A 12,753-nucleotide genomic window follows, 5' to 3' on the forward strand; every position below is an offset into this window, starting at 1 on the left:
TAGCCCCTTCGCACCCAGGCAAACCAAGGATGCCCCTGTTGGGCCTCTGAGACTCAAAACACTTGGAATAAAATGAAAATGAAATGTTCCTTATCAAACAAAATGACATTTTTTTCACTACAAATATGAAAGAGACCATTATTACAGTAATAATTTTACTCTAAGTAATGACATTTCATGAGGCCTTCTCTTCTATCTGGTAGGTACAAGCAAATCTTATCTAAAAATAATGAAATTGGGAAATAGAGAAAAAAATCTTGAAGGATTCCAATGAAAACCCCGGTACTCGTCAGATGTAGAGGGAAAGTGTCAGACAGCATGGAAAGAGGAGGAGCCTGGGCGGAGGAATCGGAGCCCTTCATTCCAATCTCAGTTCAAAAAGATCTAAGGGGAGCCCTGTAGGCCACTCTCTGACTCCATGGCCGACTTTGGGCCCACTGGAAGTACAATTCCATCATCATGCTCACGGGAGGCCACTGAAGCAAGAGAGTCATCCAAATGCAACTACTGGGACCAGGGTTCACCCAGGCAGCAATCCAGATAGAATCTGCTCTTTTCACCACTGCACTGATGTCTCCCCTCCCCCATGTATGTATATATATGTAAAATCTCTGCATCTACAAGTCTATCCCAAAACTATATTTACATCTATATCTATATCTATCTTGATGATTCACAAGTCACATTTGCACGTTAAGGGCTCTGAAATTTCTTCTGTTAAAAAAAAAATCCATAGAGTTCTATTTAATCCCAAGATTCTTAAATTATTCATTCGACACAAGGAACCCCCTTCAAACACTTTTTCTCTCTTTGCTTCTATTAACAACCCTCATCAAAGAATGTTCTAGAATACCATGAAAAAAAAAATGTTGCTGAGGTTTTAGCTATAAAAAATTGAAGAATGAGGATTTCTAAAAGATGAGAATCTTGGATCCTAGGTTCAGCTTTCTGCTTTATTTAGACCAATATAAATATGACTAGATGACTAAAATCCAAAGGAAAGTTGTCAGATTGCTCAGGTCCTAAATGAGTTTAAAGGAAGTTGATAGATATAGAAAACAGAATGAACTCTATCCCTGTGTATCCAATTAATTGTTTAAGTAATTGAGGACAAATGACAGATGGGTCAAGTCAAGTCAAGGATGTAGAATAAACTAAGTAGATAACATTTCTACTTACATACAACGAGAACAGGGTAGTAGGAAAGAAAAACTTGAAATTCAAGCATAAAAGATTTGCATCTAAGTTCACATTCAACCCATGGCTGGAACTCAATTCCCTCTTAGGTGACCGATTATAATACTGGGTCTGGTCGATGCTCAAAAATTACATGTTGATTTGAACAAATGTACAATCTTGAGCAATTTACCTCACCTCCCTGAGCCTGTTTCCTCACATGTAAAATGCAGAAAATAATCATCACTTCCACTTCCAGCATTACTTAGGAAATTCAATCAGAGGATGTATTTGTGAGCGAGTTTTAATCTTAACTTAGCCTGATGTCAATGTTGGCGGCTACGAGTCCTGTCATCACCAACAATAATAAACCTGGTGGGTTTGACGCTTGGCTACACTAGTTCCCATCAGTTCTTGCGGCCATGTCTCCTCCAGATAGGGGAGGCTGGTCAGCACAGGTGTGCAGGGCAGGTGTGCCCCTCTGATGTAGGAAGAGGAATGGTGATGAGGGACAGGGCCTGGCCAAATTAGCTTCTAGCACCGAGGAAAGAGCCCCTCAAGAAGCCCATAGATGCACTCATTGGTTCGCTGTTGACCCATAGTCGTCTGAAATTACTTGTTGCCTTCACTGACTTACACGTTTTGAGGTTTATTCACAGAGATAGGATGTGGTCCTTCCCCTTCCCCTTGACATTCCTCACAGCTACACAAAAGCCAGGATTTCTGTTAAATCCAGATACCAGCCCACAGTTGATCGAGCTGCAGTGCGTTTCTTGGTGCAGAGGCAGAGGTACCTGGGAAACACAGCTTCAAAACAAAAAAGAAAGCAAGAAAACAGGTTGCCAAACCCCATACACATGCGGGGACACTTGGCTCTTCTTCCTGAAGTGTTCTCTAGAGCAGCCTTCTCCATCCCGTGGCCACCAGCCTCATGGGACAGGTGAGCCCCTGAGATGTGGCTGGGCCGTGCTCTGAGTATAGGACACATGCCAGATTTCAATGACTTAGCGTGATAAAGAGGCAAATATGACGTTGGTTATTTTTATGTGGATTCCATGTCAACCCAAAATATATTATCAAAATACAGCTCATCTTGTTTATTTTTGCCTGCTTAGTGTGGCAACCAGAAGATTTAAAATCGCAGATGTGGCTCACTTTCTGTGGCTTGCATTGTGATCTTGTTGGGTGGGGCTGCTCTATAGCAATGATTTTCAAATTGTGGGTTGTGGTGTATTTGTGAATCATGAAGCCAATTACATGAATTACAACCTATATTTTTTTGAAGGAGGAGAGAATAAATAGATTGGATTAGAATGCATGGCATTTAGTGAAAGGTAAACGCTATTCTGTGAAACCATGGTTTCAATTATATATATATTTCTGTATCAGATAATTGCAGATGTTTTGGAGAGCACGTTACAGATCAGTGTCTTTTTACAATCAATAGAGAGGAAGGGCTTGGATGCCCCTTTCCTAACTAACCCTTCATGAGACAATACTTCCTCAACCCAGAGGTCCCCGCACAAGCTCCTAAGGCTGTGATTTGTACCTGACTCGGAGATGAGTCGGGTCATTGCCCTGGAAACTCTGCAGCCTGTCCTGATGATGCAGGAGAGGAGCAGCTGCACTGCCTGTGAATCCATCTGTGAGCCACAGGAGCACAGAGGCCAGCGTGGAGAGCAGCTGCGGCACCAACCCTGACCCCACCCAGCGGCTGCCAGGGCCCTGGACAAACACAGCACCCCGTGTCCAGGATGAGAAGCCATGCTCCTCAAAGGCAAATCAGAGCTGGGGGTACTGATCTCATCCCCAGAGACCCGCTGCCTGCTTCAGCCCCTCCCTGGGTGGCAGGAGATGTTGCTCTCCAGACTCTTTGGGAATCCAGGCTCCAAATAGCCAGTCCCTGGAGGGTCACAGGTCCAGCTCCAGGTTGACTGAGGACTCAAGGACGGCACGGTGGTAAGCCCTGGCTAAACAGCCCTGGCTTGGAGGAGGCAGGGGCTGGGGCCGACCAGGGTGATGGTCCTGACCTTCCCCTGACGATGCCCGGCCACAGAAGCTGTGGAGGCCATGGCTCCTGGGTTGCCACAGCACTGGTGCTCAACCCTGGGCTGGACAGCGCTGATCTGACCTACTTCACTGCTTAGGGAGGAAGGGCCCCAGGGTCTCCATGTTCCCAGGCCCCAGCCTGAGACGCTGAAGAAATACCGGTCTTTGCTAATCCAGGCTCAGCAGCAGACGGCAGGGTTCAGGGAAAGGAGTGCAAGCACCTCCTGCCGCCACCTTCTCACCAGAGGCTCTTTCCATAGCTTGAGGACACTGCTTCAGGGACTGACACCACCGATATTTTGATACCAACCAAGTCCATTCTGTGCTCATGGATTTCCCAGGATTCTCCCATCACGCACCCAGACGGTAAGAGCTCATTCAGCTCAAGTCCCGGAGGGCCTCAGAGGACACTTGTCAGGCACCTCTCAGAGCACCCACTTTGTGCCAGGCCCTGGGCTCAGTGCTTAGTACCTGTCACGTAGTAAGTGATTAGGTGAGCCGCGTTGAGATCAGTGCTACTATTCCTTCCAAATTACAAGAAACCAAGGCTCAGAAACTCCACCACTGTACACCGTAGCACAGTCACCCACTGGTCCAGACTCCAGGGCTGCATGACTCCCAAGCCCCACAGCCACAGCACCCTCTTGTCTCCAGGTATTCTTAAAGCAAGATCTTAGAAAACGCTTTGACAAGCCCCAAATGACATCCAAAACCGGAGCCCTGAGGTCTGATTGAGAATCACTCTGAGTCTCTCTAGGGGCCATGAACCCATCCTCCCCTGGACACAAGGAGGATGTGGGTGCAGCACCCCCCAGGGTTTGAGTCGCCATCTTTGAATTGGAATCTTTTGCTCGGGCTCCAAGGCCCCAAGACTCTGAGCTCAGCTGCCATCTCCTTCACCCACTTGCCCAGGTCCCTTCCTACCTCCTTTTGAGGCTGCAGCTGCTCTGGTGGGATCTGGCGGGTAAAGAATGGGACAGGGACTTCCTACCCCTCTTCTGACATGTCTCCTGGTCCCTGGCTCCACACTCTCCCGTCCCTGCTGAGCTTTCTCTTCTGCAGAGCTTCAGGTCCCGTCTGAGGGCTGTGCTCACCAGTTGTTCATAATGACGGTCCAGGAGGGGTGCGCACCCTTTTCTCCTGGGGGAATGCTCTATGGGACCTGCTCATTATTCTGATGGGAATCAAACCAAAGTGTCTGCCACAGTGGTCACAGGTGGGGACACAATTCCATACTCACGTCAGTGAGGAGAACCCTGGGCAGCCTATCACCCTTGCTGAGCCCCACCACCGATGGCGACGTGTGCTGAGGGGTGGGCCACTGAAGCAGCCCCCTAGTTGGGATCTGCCCAGCTCCCCGCCTGCCTGGCTGGCCCTGGCTTCTGTCTGGACTGCTCAACCTGGTTGCTGACATAGATCTGCCTTCCAGGTCTGCCCTGGACCAGACAGAGCCATCTTCTGCCCTACTTCACCCACGGCAGCCAGCCCTGAGGCACCTGTTGATTTCGAGTATTGATTCCAAACAGGGGGCAATCTCGATTATGGAAATAAGCCCAGCGGGAAAAATATACACCCAAATCAATGTCCGTTACTGGGTCAGGGCATTAAAATATAACCTTTCTTCATGCAATGGCTATTCTGTAATGAATAAGTTTTGTTTTTCTAATCAGAAATGGAAACATTTTCTTAAAAAAAATAGACTCACTGGTTTAGCTTTAGGCCACTAAAGGTGTTTGCTGGCACATGTGCATCTTGACCCCTGGAATGCTTGGAATCCCCATCCTGGCTCTGTTGAGGTACCTCCTCTCCTAGTGGTTCAGATCCTAGTGCCTCTACTCCAGAGCATCTGCTCACACCCTGCATATGCTGCATTACTGTCTGACTGAGGCCACTTTCTGTTGTTATAACAAAATACCTGACACTGGGCAATTTATAAAGAATAAGAGTTTTTTTAAGGGCTCACAGTTCTGGAGGCTGAGAGGTCCAAGGACATGGAGCAGGCATCTACTGGGCAGCTGATGGGCCTTCTGGCAGCAGCAGCACCACACGGCAGAGGGCACCACAGGGCAAGACAGAGCAAGGGCACCAGCTCAGGTCTCTCCTCCTTCCCTGGTAAAGCCACCAGTGCCTTCACGAAGGCATGACCTCATCTGACCCTAGCTACCTCCCGGAGCTCCCAGTGCCATGTGGATGTGACGACTGAGCTCCAACACATGAACTCAGTGACCTTGGCCCTGCTGCTTCCTGCCAAGGTCTCACCTCAGCCGCCCTAGCTGGGCAAGCAGCTCCTACCCCGGTGCCTCTGATTTCTCAGAGTCTGGCTTCAGGAACAGGCATCCCAGGAACAACCAAGGAGTCCTGTGGGAATCCTCGTGACTCCTAGGGGACCGAGGTCTCAGTCACATTCCAGTCCTCCCCACTCTGGAAAGACACTTGACTATTCCCTAAGGGTTGCTGGTCACCTGCTTGAAAAGACAGTGGTACGACTCTACACTCGGGGGTCAAGAAGCCCACACTGAATGGCACCAAGGGACTTGTCACTCAGTGTCACCCTGGCATCCTCAGTTCCGCTCAACTCGACAATTCCTGTAGCAGCCAGTGGGTCACCATCGTCCCTGATGCTGGGACTGAGAAGGCCAAGGAAGAGTGAGGACTTCACAGTGGACATCCCACGATGACCTCTGGTTGGGTGGAGATGGAGAACACGTGCTTCTTCATGTTTCAACTGTCAACCCTGCAGAGGCCTCTCCATCAACTATGGGCCACTTCACTGGGTATAAAATACCGGATTCTCACTGTGACTCACTCCCACTTCACAGAGAAGGAAACTGGGAGCAGTCACATGGGAGCTCCAACCCATGCAACCATGACCAGAAGGGGCAGGAGGCAGGCACTGTGCTGCAGAGGCAGTGTGCCCCCACCAGGTGGTCACCCTCTCCAAAGTCTCCCTGAGGGGCCCCCTGGAGAGGACCATCCATGGCCAGGCTCACCGCCAACAACCTCCCTCAAGTCCAAGGGCAAAGAAGGCCACAGATTACTCCTTCATGTCTAAGAACAAGCCAGTAAATCTATGGGGACTGACAGGGCCTGAGTAATCAGAGGCAGGAGCTTCTCAGAGAAGATGGACATGTGGCGGGTAAAGACAATTAGGGGGTGTGGACAGCTGACAGATTCCAAGGCCAATAATAAGAAAGAGGTGACAGGCAGCCACAATCAACAGGGAAGTGAAGGGAAAGACCTATAATCCTGGAGCCATCAAGGAGGGAGGCTGGGAGCAGTAGGCAGGGCGTTTAGTACCCTAACAATAAACTTCAGATAGACAGCGCGGTGTGTCCTGACCCTCACCGTCACCCGGGCACTAGAGGCCATTAATTCAGAGAAGAGCATTTCAGAAACTTTGGAAGCAGGAAAGACAAACTTTCAGGACACCTGAGTGGGCAAGGCTGCCTGGAACCCTCACTTGTCCCTGTGTGTGTATTAGTTAGAGGCACGGGGGGGCGGGGGGGTACCACACTCAGGCTCTGGCTGGTTTACAGACTCTGCCCTCCAGACATCCTCTCTGGGTCGGGGGGCAGGGAAGAGGCAAAACTGCAGATAACCACAGTGATATGTGCAATAACAAGTTTTGCAGGAGCTTGAAAGGGAAATAATTGTCACATTTTTTTTTTTTTCTCATAAGCCTTCCCAACTGGGGAGTCCAAGATTTTGGAGTGAGGTGTTTGTTTGAATCTTAGCATCCTCATCTAAAGGCATTGTGATGTTTAGACAAAGCATTTAACCTCTCTGTGCCTCAACTTTTTTATCTGTAAAATGGAGATGATAACAATGATTTATCAGGGTGGGGTGTGACTTGGTACACAGTACTCTCCTAGCATGCATGAGGCCCTGGGTTCCATCACTAGTACTGGAGGTGGGGTGGGGGTAATGATAATGATTTGTATGATTGACATGAGGATTAAATCTGTTAATATTTAAAGTCCTTTGAAGACAGACTACATGTGCTTAGACTATGTGCTTGTCAGTCCAAGAAAGCCCTTCCTTTCCCTCATCATGCAACCCCAGGCATACCAAGACGCAGGAAGCACTAACTCTGAATGTGTGATTCTGATAGGCTTAGCTTGATGGGGATGGGCACTTTTCTTCCTAATAAAATGAATGCAACTGCTTTGGGCAAACACAGCCATCAGTCCAAGGTCTTCAGTCTTTTAGGAAAAGCCCAGTGATCCTTTTATTTTGGAGAAAAGCAATAAATATTCATTGTTGACTTAATACTGCAGACTCCTGATCAAAAGTTTGGATCATTCCAGACTCATTTGTGGGACCAGGTGAACAAAGGTATAATGTTCCAGAAACATGGAAGGTCATGGCTCAGCCCTCCTCATTATTGCCCAGGGAAACAGCTCAGCTACTTTGGGCAACTCATTTAGTGAATCAAGTTGAGTCTTGCTCAACAGGGAGTAGTGATATTATAAAGATTTCCCACCTAAATCTTGTTTGATAAGGCAAACTAGGATCCATCCAAGGGGGTATGTTTTCCCATTGCAAACTCCCGGGAAGGGTCAAGTTTTGAGCTGTTGCTGGAGAAATCGGAGAGCCTCTTGGAGCACATTCCTCCAGCCCTGGAGGAGGAGTGTGGCTGAGTCAATCCATGGAGAGAATCTGCAGGGCCTCCTCGGCACCAATGGGCTGGGGGTCTCCACTTGCTCCCCTCTCACCCTCAGCTGCCAGGCCCTGTCCCATCCCAGCTCAGTGGCCAGGGTCAGTGTTGGCCAGTTTGCCCACCCCTGCCCCAGCCAGCTGCTCATTCAAGCCCCCTGAGTGTCCTGAGAGTGGAGAAGGTAGAAGGCTGAATTTGTTTTTATTGATTTAGAGAACACATTCTTGCAGAGAAATAAAAACAAATAAATAAACCTGTGCCTTTACTTGTTTATTTATTTATTTAATGTCACTGTATTTTTCTGGTGTCCCTGTGAGGAAAACAAACTAACGGCAATGTGAACTAGATTCCTTTTTCTCCCATAAATTTCTGAGATGGAGCAGAGATTACCCCCAGAAAACTCCATTTCTTTGGTAACAACTTTATGGCTTGTTATTCGTAAGAATGAGCCTTACCCTCACTCATCTGTGAAGTGGAGCCGCGTCCACACCTCACCTACTGCCCAGGCCCAGCGGAAGGATCCGCCCAGGTGATGTTTGTAAAAGCATCCTAGAAACACTAATGAGCTCCGCAAATGCCAGGTTCGACTACCCCGGCTCGTTGTAGTGCTTTTCAAAAGGGGAGAGGTAGAAAGATCAATGTGAGAGGAAATGTTGGAACCTTTTACAGACCATGAATCTTACTGTCTGCTACAGCACGAAGCCACACTGAACCGTGTCCACCGTTAGGTTAGTTGAAGGCTGATGTTGAAATGAAAATGTCATGGTTATTTATGGTTTAAGGCCTACTTGTTTCCAAATAGATTTTCAGAAGGCATTAATTTATTGCCCATCCTGTGTCTTGTATTACTTTGGCATTTGACTAACTGAGGACGCACAGACAAAAGAGAAGTTTGAGCCGCATAGGGGACAGGAGGGAGCATCTAGAGGAACAGCCTGTCTCTGGGAACCAGGTGCCTGTGGGTGCCTGAGGGAGGAGCATGGACAGCCACAGTTGGTCAGTGAGGACACTGGGTACAGGTGGTCTGCAGCAGGTGGATGCTGAGCCCTGACCATCCTCAAACCCTAGGAGAGGCAGGTGGAAAAGAGTCAGCCATATGGAGACAAGCAAGCAGCACCCTTCTGCTGAGGGAGGGGCACAGCCAGCCCCAAGCAGTCTCCCAGAGACGGGCCAGGGACCTCATGGTCCTCCGTGCAGGCCTCTGGTTGGGGCTCCCCTGTGGTGGGATGGGAAGGACCAAGGAAAGAGATCAGGGAGGAGAGGGGTTGAGAGAGGACCTGGAAGGGCAAATGCAGAGCTCCAGGACTATGGGCTGAGAAGGGGCCGGGCAGGAGGAAGCCAGGAAGGAAAGACACCTGTAGCAGAGAACCGGACGTCAAGGGTTTTCAGGTAAAAACCCAACCCACCTGGACACCTGTCCCTTCTGGGTGGGCATTTGTCAAACACCATTCAGATCACACCTGAGCTTCCGGAACCCTCTAGACGTGCTCCGCTTTCCAACGCCTAGCCGCCCTGTAGCCCTCAGCACTCACTAAGCACCATCTGTATTCTCAATTTTTCAGAAAGGCAGCTGCATGGAGCTGAATGGTCAATTCTTGCCTCTATTCAGATTGAAGACATTTAAAAGTCCAATATTTTACAAAACATATCCTGAGTTTAGCAGTTAATAAAACAGCATTTGAATTCCATTGGTGCCCCCTTTTAACAATAATGAACCAAGAGGACGCAGTCTAACTTAATGGACAGCAAAATGCATTTTATCAAGAAAGAGAGAGAGGAAAGGAATTTAAGAAATTATGTACCCTGAAAAACCACTCTCGGAAGTAATGAGGAAAGCTAATCTGGGCCTTAGCAACTAAATAACTGAAAAAGAAGATAAACGGTGAACAAAAACATCCTTTTCTTCTCTCACTTTGGAATTCATCTTGGGGTCAACTGCAGCTGCAGATGTCATAGAGTTTCTCAATCAGGTCAGGCTTTGCAGAAAACCACTGATGGCTCCATGGGCCCACAGGACCCAGAGCAAAAGTCTCAAGGTGCCTGTGAAGCCACCAGACATCTTCGTACCTTCCCCCAGAACACAAGCTCTCCTGCGCTGCACCACCCAGGAGCCACGCCCTTCCACCAGCAGGCCCCTCCCCCTCTTCCTCCTCCTCCTCTCCTCCCATTTCTTCTGCCTTTTCCTCTTCTCAAAATCCTTCTCATTCATCAAAATCCAGCTCAAAGGCCATGTTGCCCACTGCCCTTTCTCTTAAGTCCTGCCGCTGAAATGGCTCCCTCTGCTGGGATCCCAGAGGGATTCCCCACACCTCTGACGTGGTACATATCACAGTCTGCCATTTATTCTCGCTCTGTGGATACCTTTCTCCTAGGTCCTCAGAGACTTCTCCAGCCTGCCCCTGACATCTCAAATGGAGCCTTGCCCAGCCCCCGGAAGGCAATCTGTGTGTACCTGAATTTAATTAAAGCACGTTGTGCTCCACATACCACTACCTTCAGGTAGAAAATCGTTACAGTATTTCATGCACTAGAAGGTATCATTCACCTGCTTGTAGTCTCTGGGCCAGGGTGGTGCTACTTCATGCTCTAAAGATGCGATTTACACAATGAAGTAAATAACTCTTTTAGACCACTAGAGCCAAACTCTAGTAAGTTGTCACTTCCAACATACAAGCCATCTGAAGAAATTAATGGATATCTAATATGAAGCCAATTATTTGATTCCTGCTAGAAAGATTGACTCCAATATACTTATATCATATAATTGGAAACAGCATGAATTTGATATTTGAGTCTGTCATTAGGTATTTTTAGAGATGAATTTATCTGGTATTCTGGATATGGGTGAATATAATTTTGAAGATGATTACTCCTGAGATTGTTTCTAAAGAGTTTCAATGTCCTAAAAATCAAGCAATCCATCCCTATATTCACAGTTATAACTATTAGAAGTTCTAAGCCCATGTTTCATAAATCAGCATGGCTCCGGATTGGTCCCTAAGACCCCCTGGTTCATAGATAGCAAGATCTGGGAGCATTGCTAACGTGACCAGCCCCTTATCGAGTGGGCACACACAGACATGCAATGTATTATTTTCATAGTCTAGTTTTTATGGACTTTAAACTTTCATGAAGACTGAAGATGCTCCCTACAGAGGTCAGATTTCCTTGAGTTTGTCGTTGGGGCTCAGTTAACTCTTCTTGCACTGTACCTTTGCCCTCTCTCACCATCCGCTATCCACAACTCTATCCACCTTCCCGTACCATCACTCTGCTGGACTCTGACACCACCTCTCCAGGAGACCTTCTCTGGTCACTTCTCCCACACCTTTAGAGTGCCTACTAAACTTTCAATGAGTGCTCTTCGGTTTAATACATAAAAATGGACTGTCTGGCCTTGGCCTTCTGATTCACATGTATGAGTCTAGTCATCTCCACTAGATGATAAGTCCCAGGAGGACAGAGACCACTCTTTATATCCAGATCTAATATTTCAGCCTGTTCTAAAGGGTCTCTTAGGCAGGAAATAGAAACCATCCATTTGGGCTGCGGCCTGGCTGGCAATCTTTCTTGCAAAGGAACTTTCTTTGTGGTTTATTAAATGTAAAGAAGGAAAGATGAAAGGTGAAATGACTCTTCAAGAAGAATAACTGAACAGCAAATGGTGACATGCTGTTCTCCAAGCTCAAGAAACACAGATGATAAATAGACTCTAATGACAGCAAAAGGTCAGACTTTTGGAACAATTTTTGACCAAAATGGTGGAGATTAATTAGGAATCTATTATTTATGTCCTACCTCCTTCCACAGGATAGAGGCGGCAGATGGCAGGGAGAATGTGGCTTCCTCTGAGTTAAAAAGTCGGAGGTATGACTGGGGGCCCAGCTCGGTTCTCACTCACTGGGTGTAATTGGGCAAAGCATCCCCCATACTCTAAGCCTCATCTACAAAGTGGAATGATCCCATTCACTGTTGTGAGCATTAAATGGGGCCATATATGTGTTACTGTCAAATGCTCCACTGAAATTGAGAATTCTCTGGAGTCTATAAAATTGGATCAGTTCTCACCTAAATGGAATTTCTACTTACCAAAAAGTGTGGGGAAACTTAGATCCTACATAATAATGTTTTGGAGGTAAAATTATCAGCCATAACTGCCCAAAAAGAAATAGGCATTCCTCAGCAGTCAAGTTCACGGATCCTTGCTGGTGGCATCGTACAGTGAAGATTTGAACCTGGGTGACCTCACATGCACTTCCCATCATGAGATTTTTATGCCTCCCTGTGTCATTCCCTTGACTGACATTTAAGACCCCATTTTTCAGATGAGAGGTCAGGTCAATTAGAGCTCCCCAGAGAGTACAAGACAGAGCCAGAGGACAAGGCCAGCATCCAGGTCCGCATCCCTCGGCGGCTTCTCTAATCCACACTGACACGAAGCCACATGGCCTCACCACTTGCATAAACAATGCACGCAGACCCATCAGGTCCCGGACCAGAGCCCTTCCTGCAGATGCCCACAGGGAAGGGTTTGTGGGGCCCAGCAGCCGGGCCTGGTGGGAGGGGGTAACCCGCCCCACCCTGCGTCCTTGCTGCCAGCTCTGGGCCAGCCGTGGAGTCCTGTCTGCTGGGAGTTTTCTGCCCTCAGGTTCTTTTCAGAAATCTGACAGGTCCAATAAAGGCCCGGTGCTGATGGAGACACCGGCTCTGCCTTCTCCCTGCAGCCCAGCACTGCCTCGGTGACACAATGGGGCCGGCCGTAATCACATTACACCCCCGTCTCTCATAATTACCCTCTTTCTCCAAGTGACAGAGCATCCCAATGGCAGGGAGGGAACTATTTTTAAACTAATTCTAACTTTTAAAAAAAG

This window comes from Callospermophilus lateralis, chromosome 13 (assembly GCF_048772815.1).
Source record: "Callospermophilus lateralis isolate mCalLat2 chromosome 13, mCalLat2.hap1, whole genome shotgun sequence".
In the NCBI taxonomy this organism is placed as follows: Eukaryota; Metazoa; Chordata; class Mammalia; order Rodentia; family Sciuridae; genus Callospermophilus; species Callospermophilus lateralis.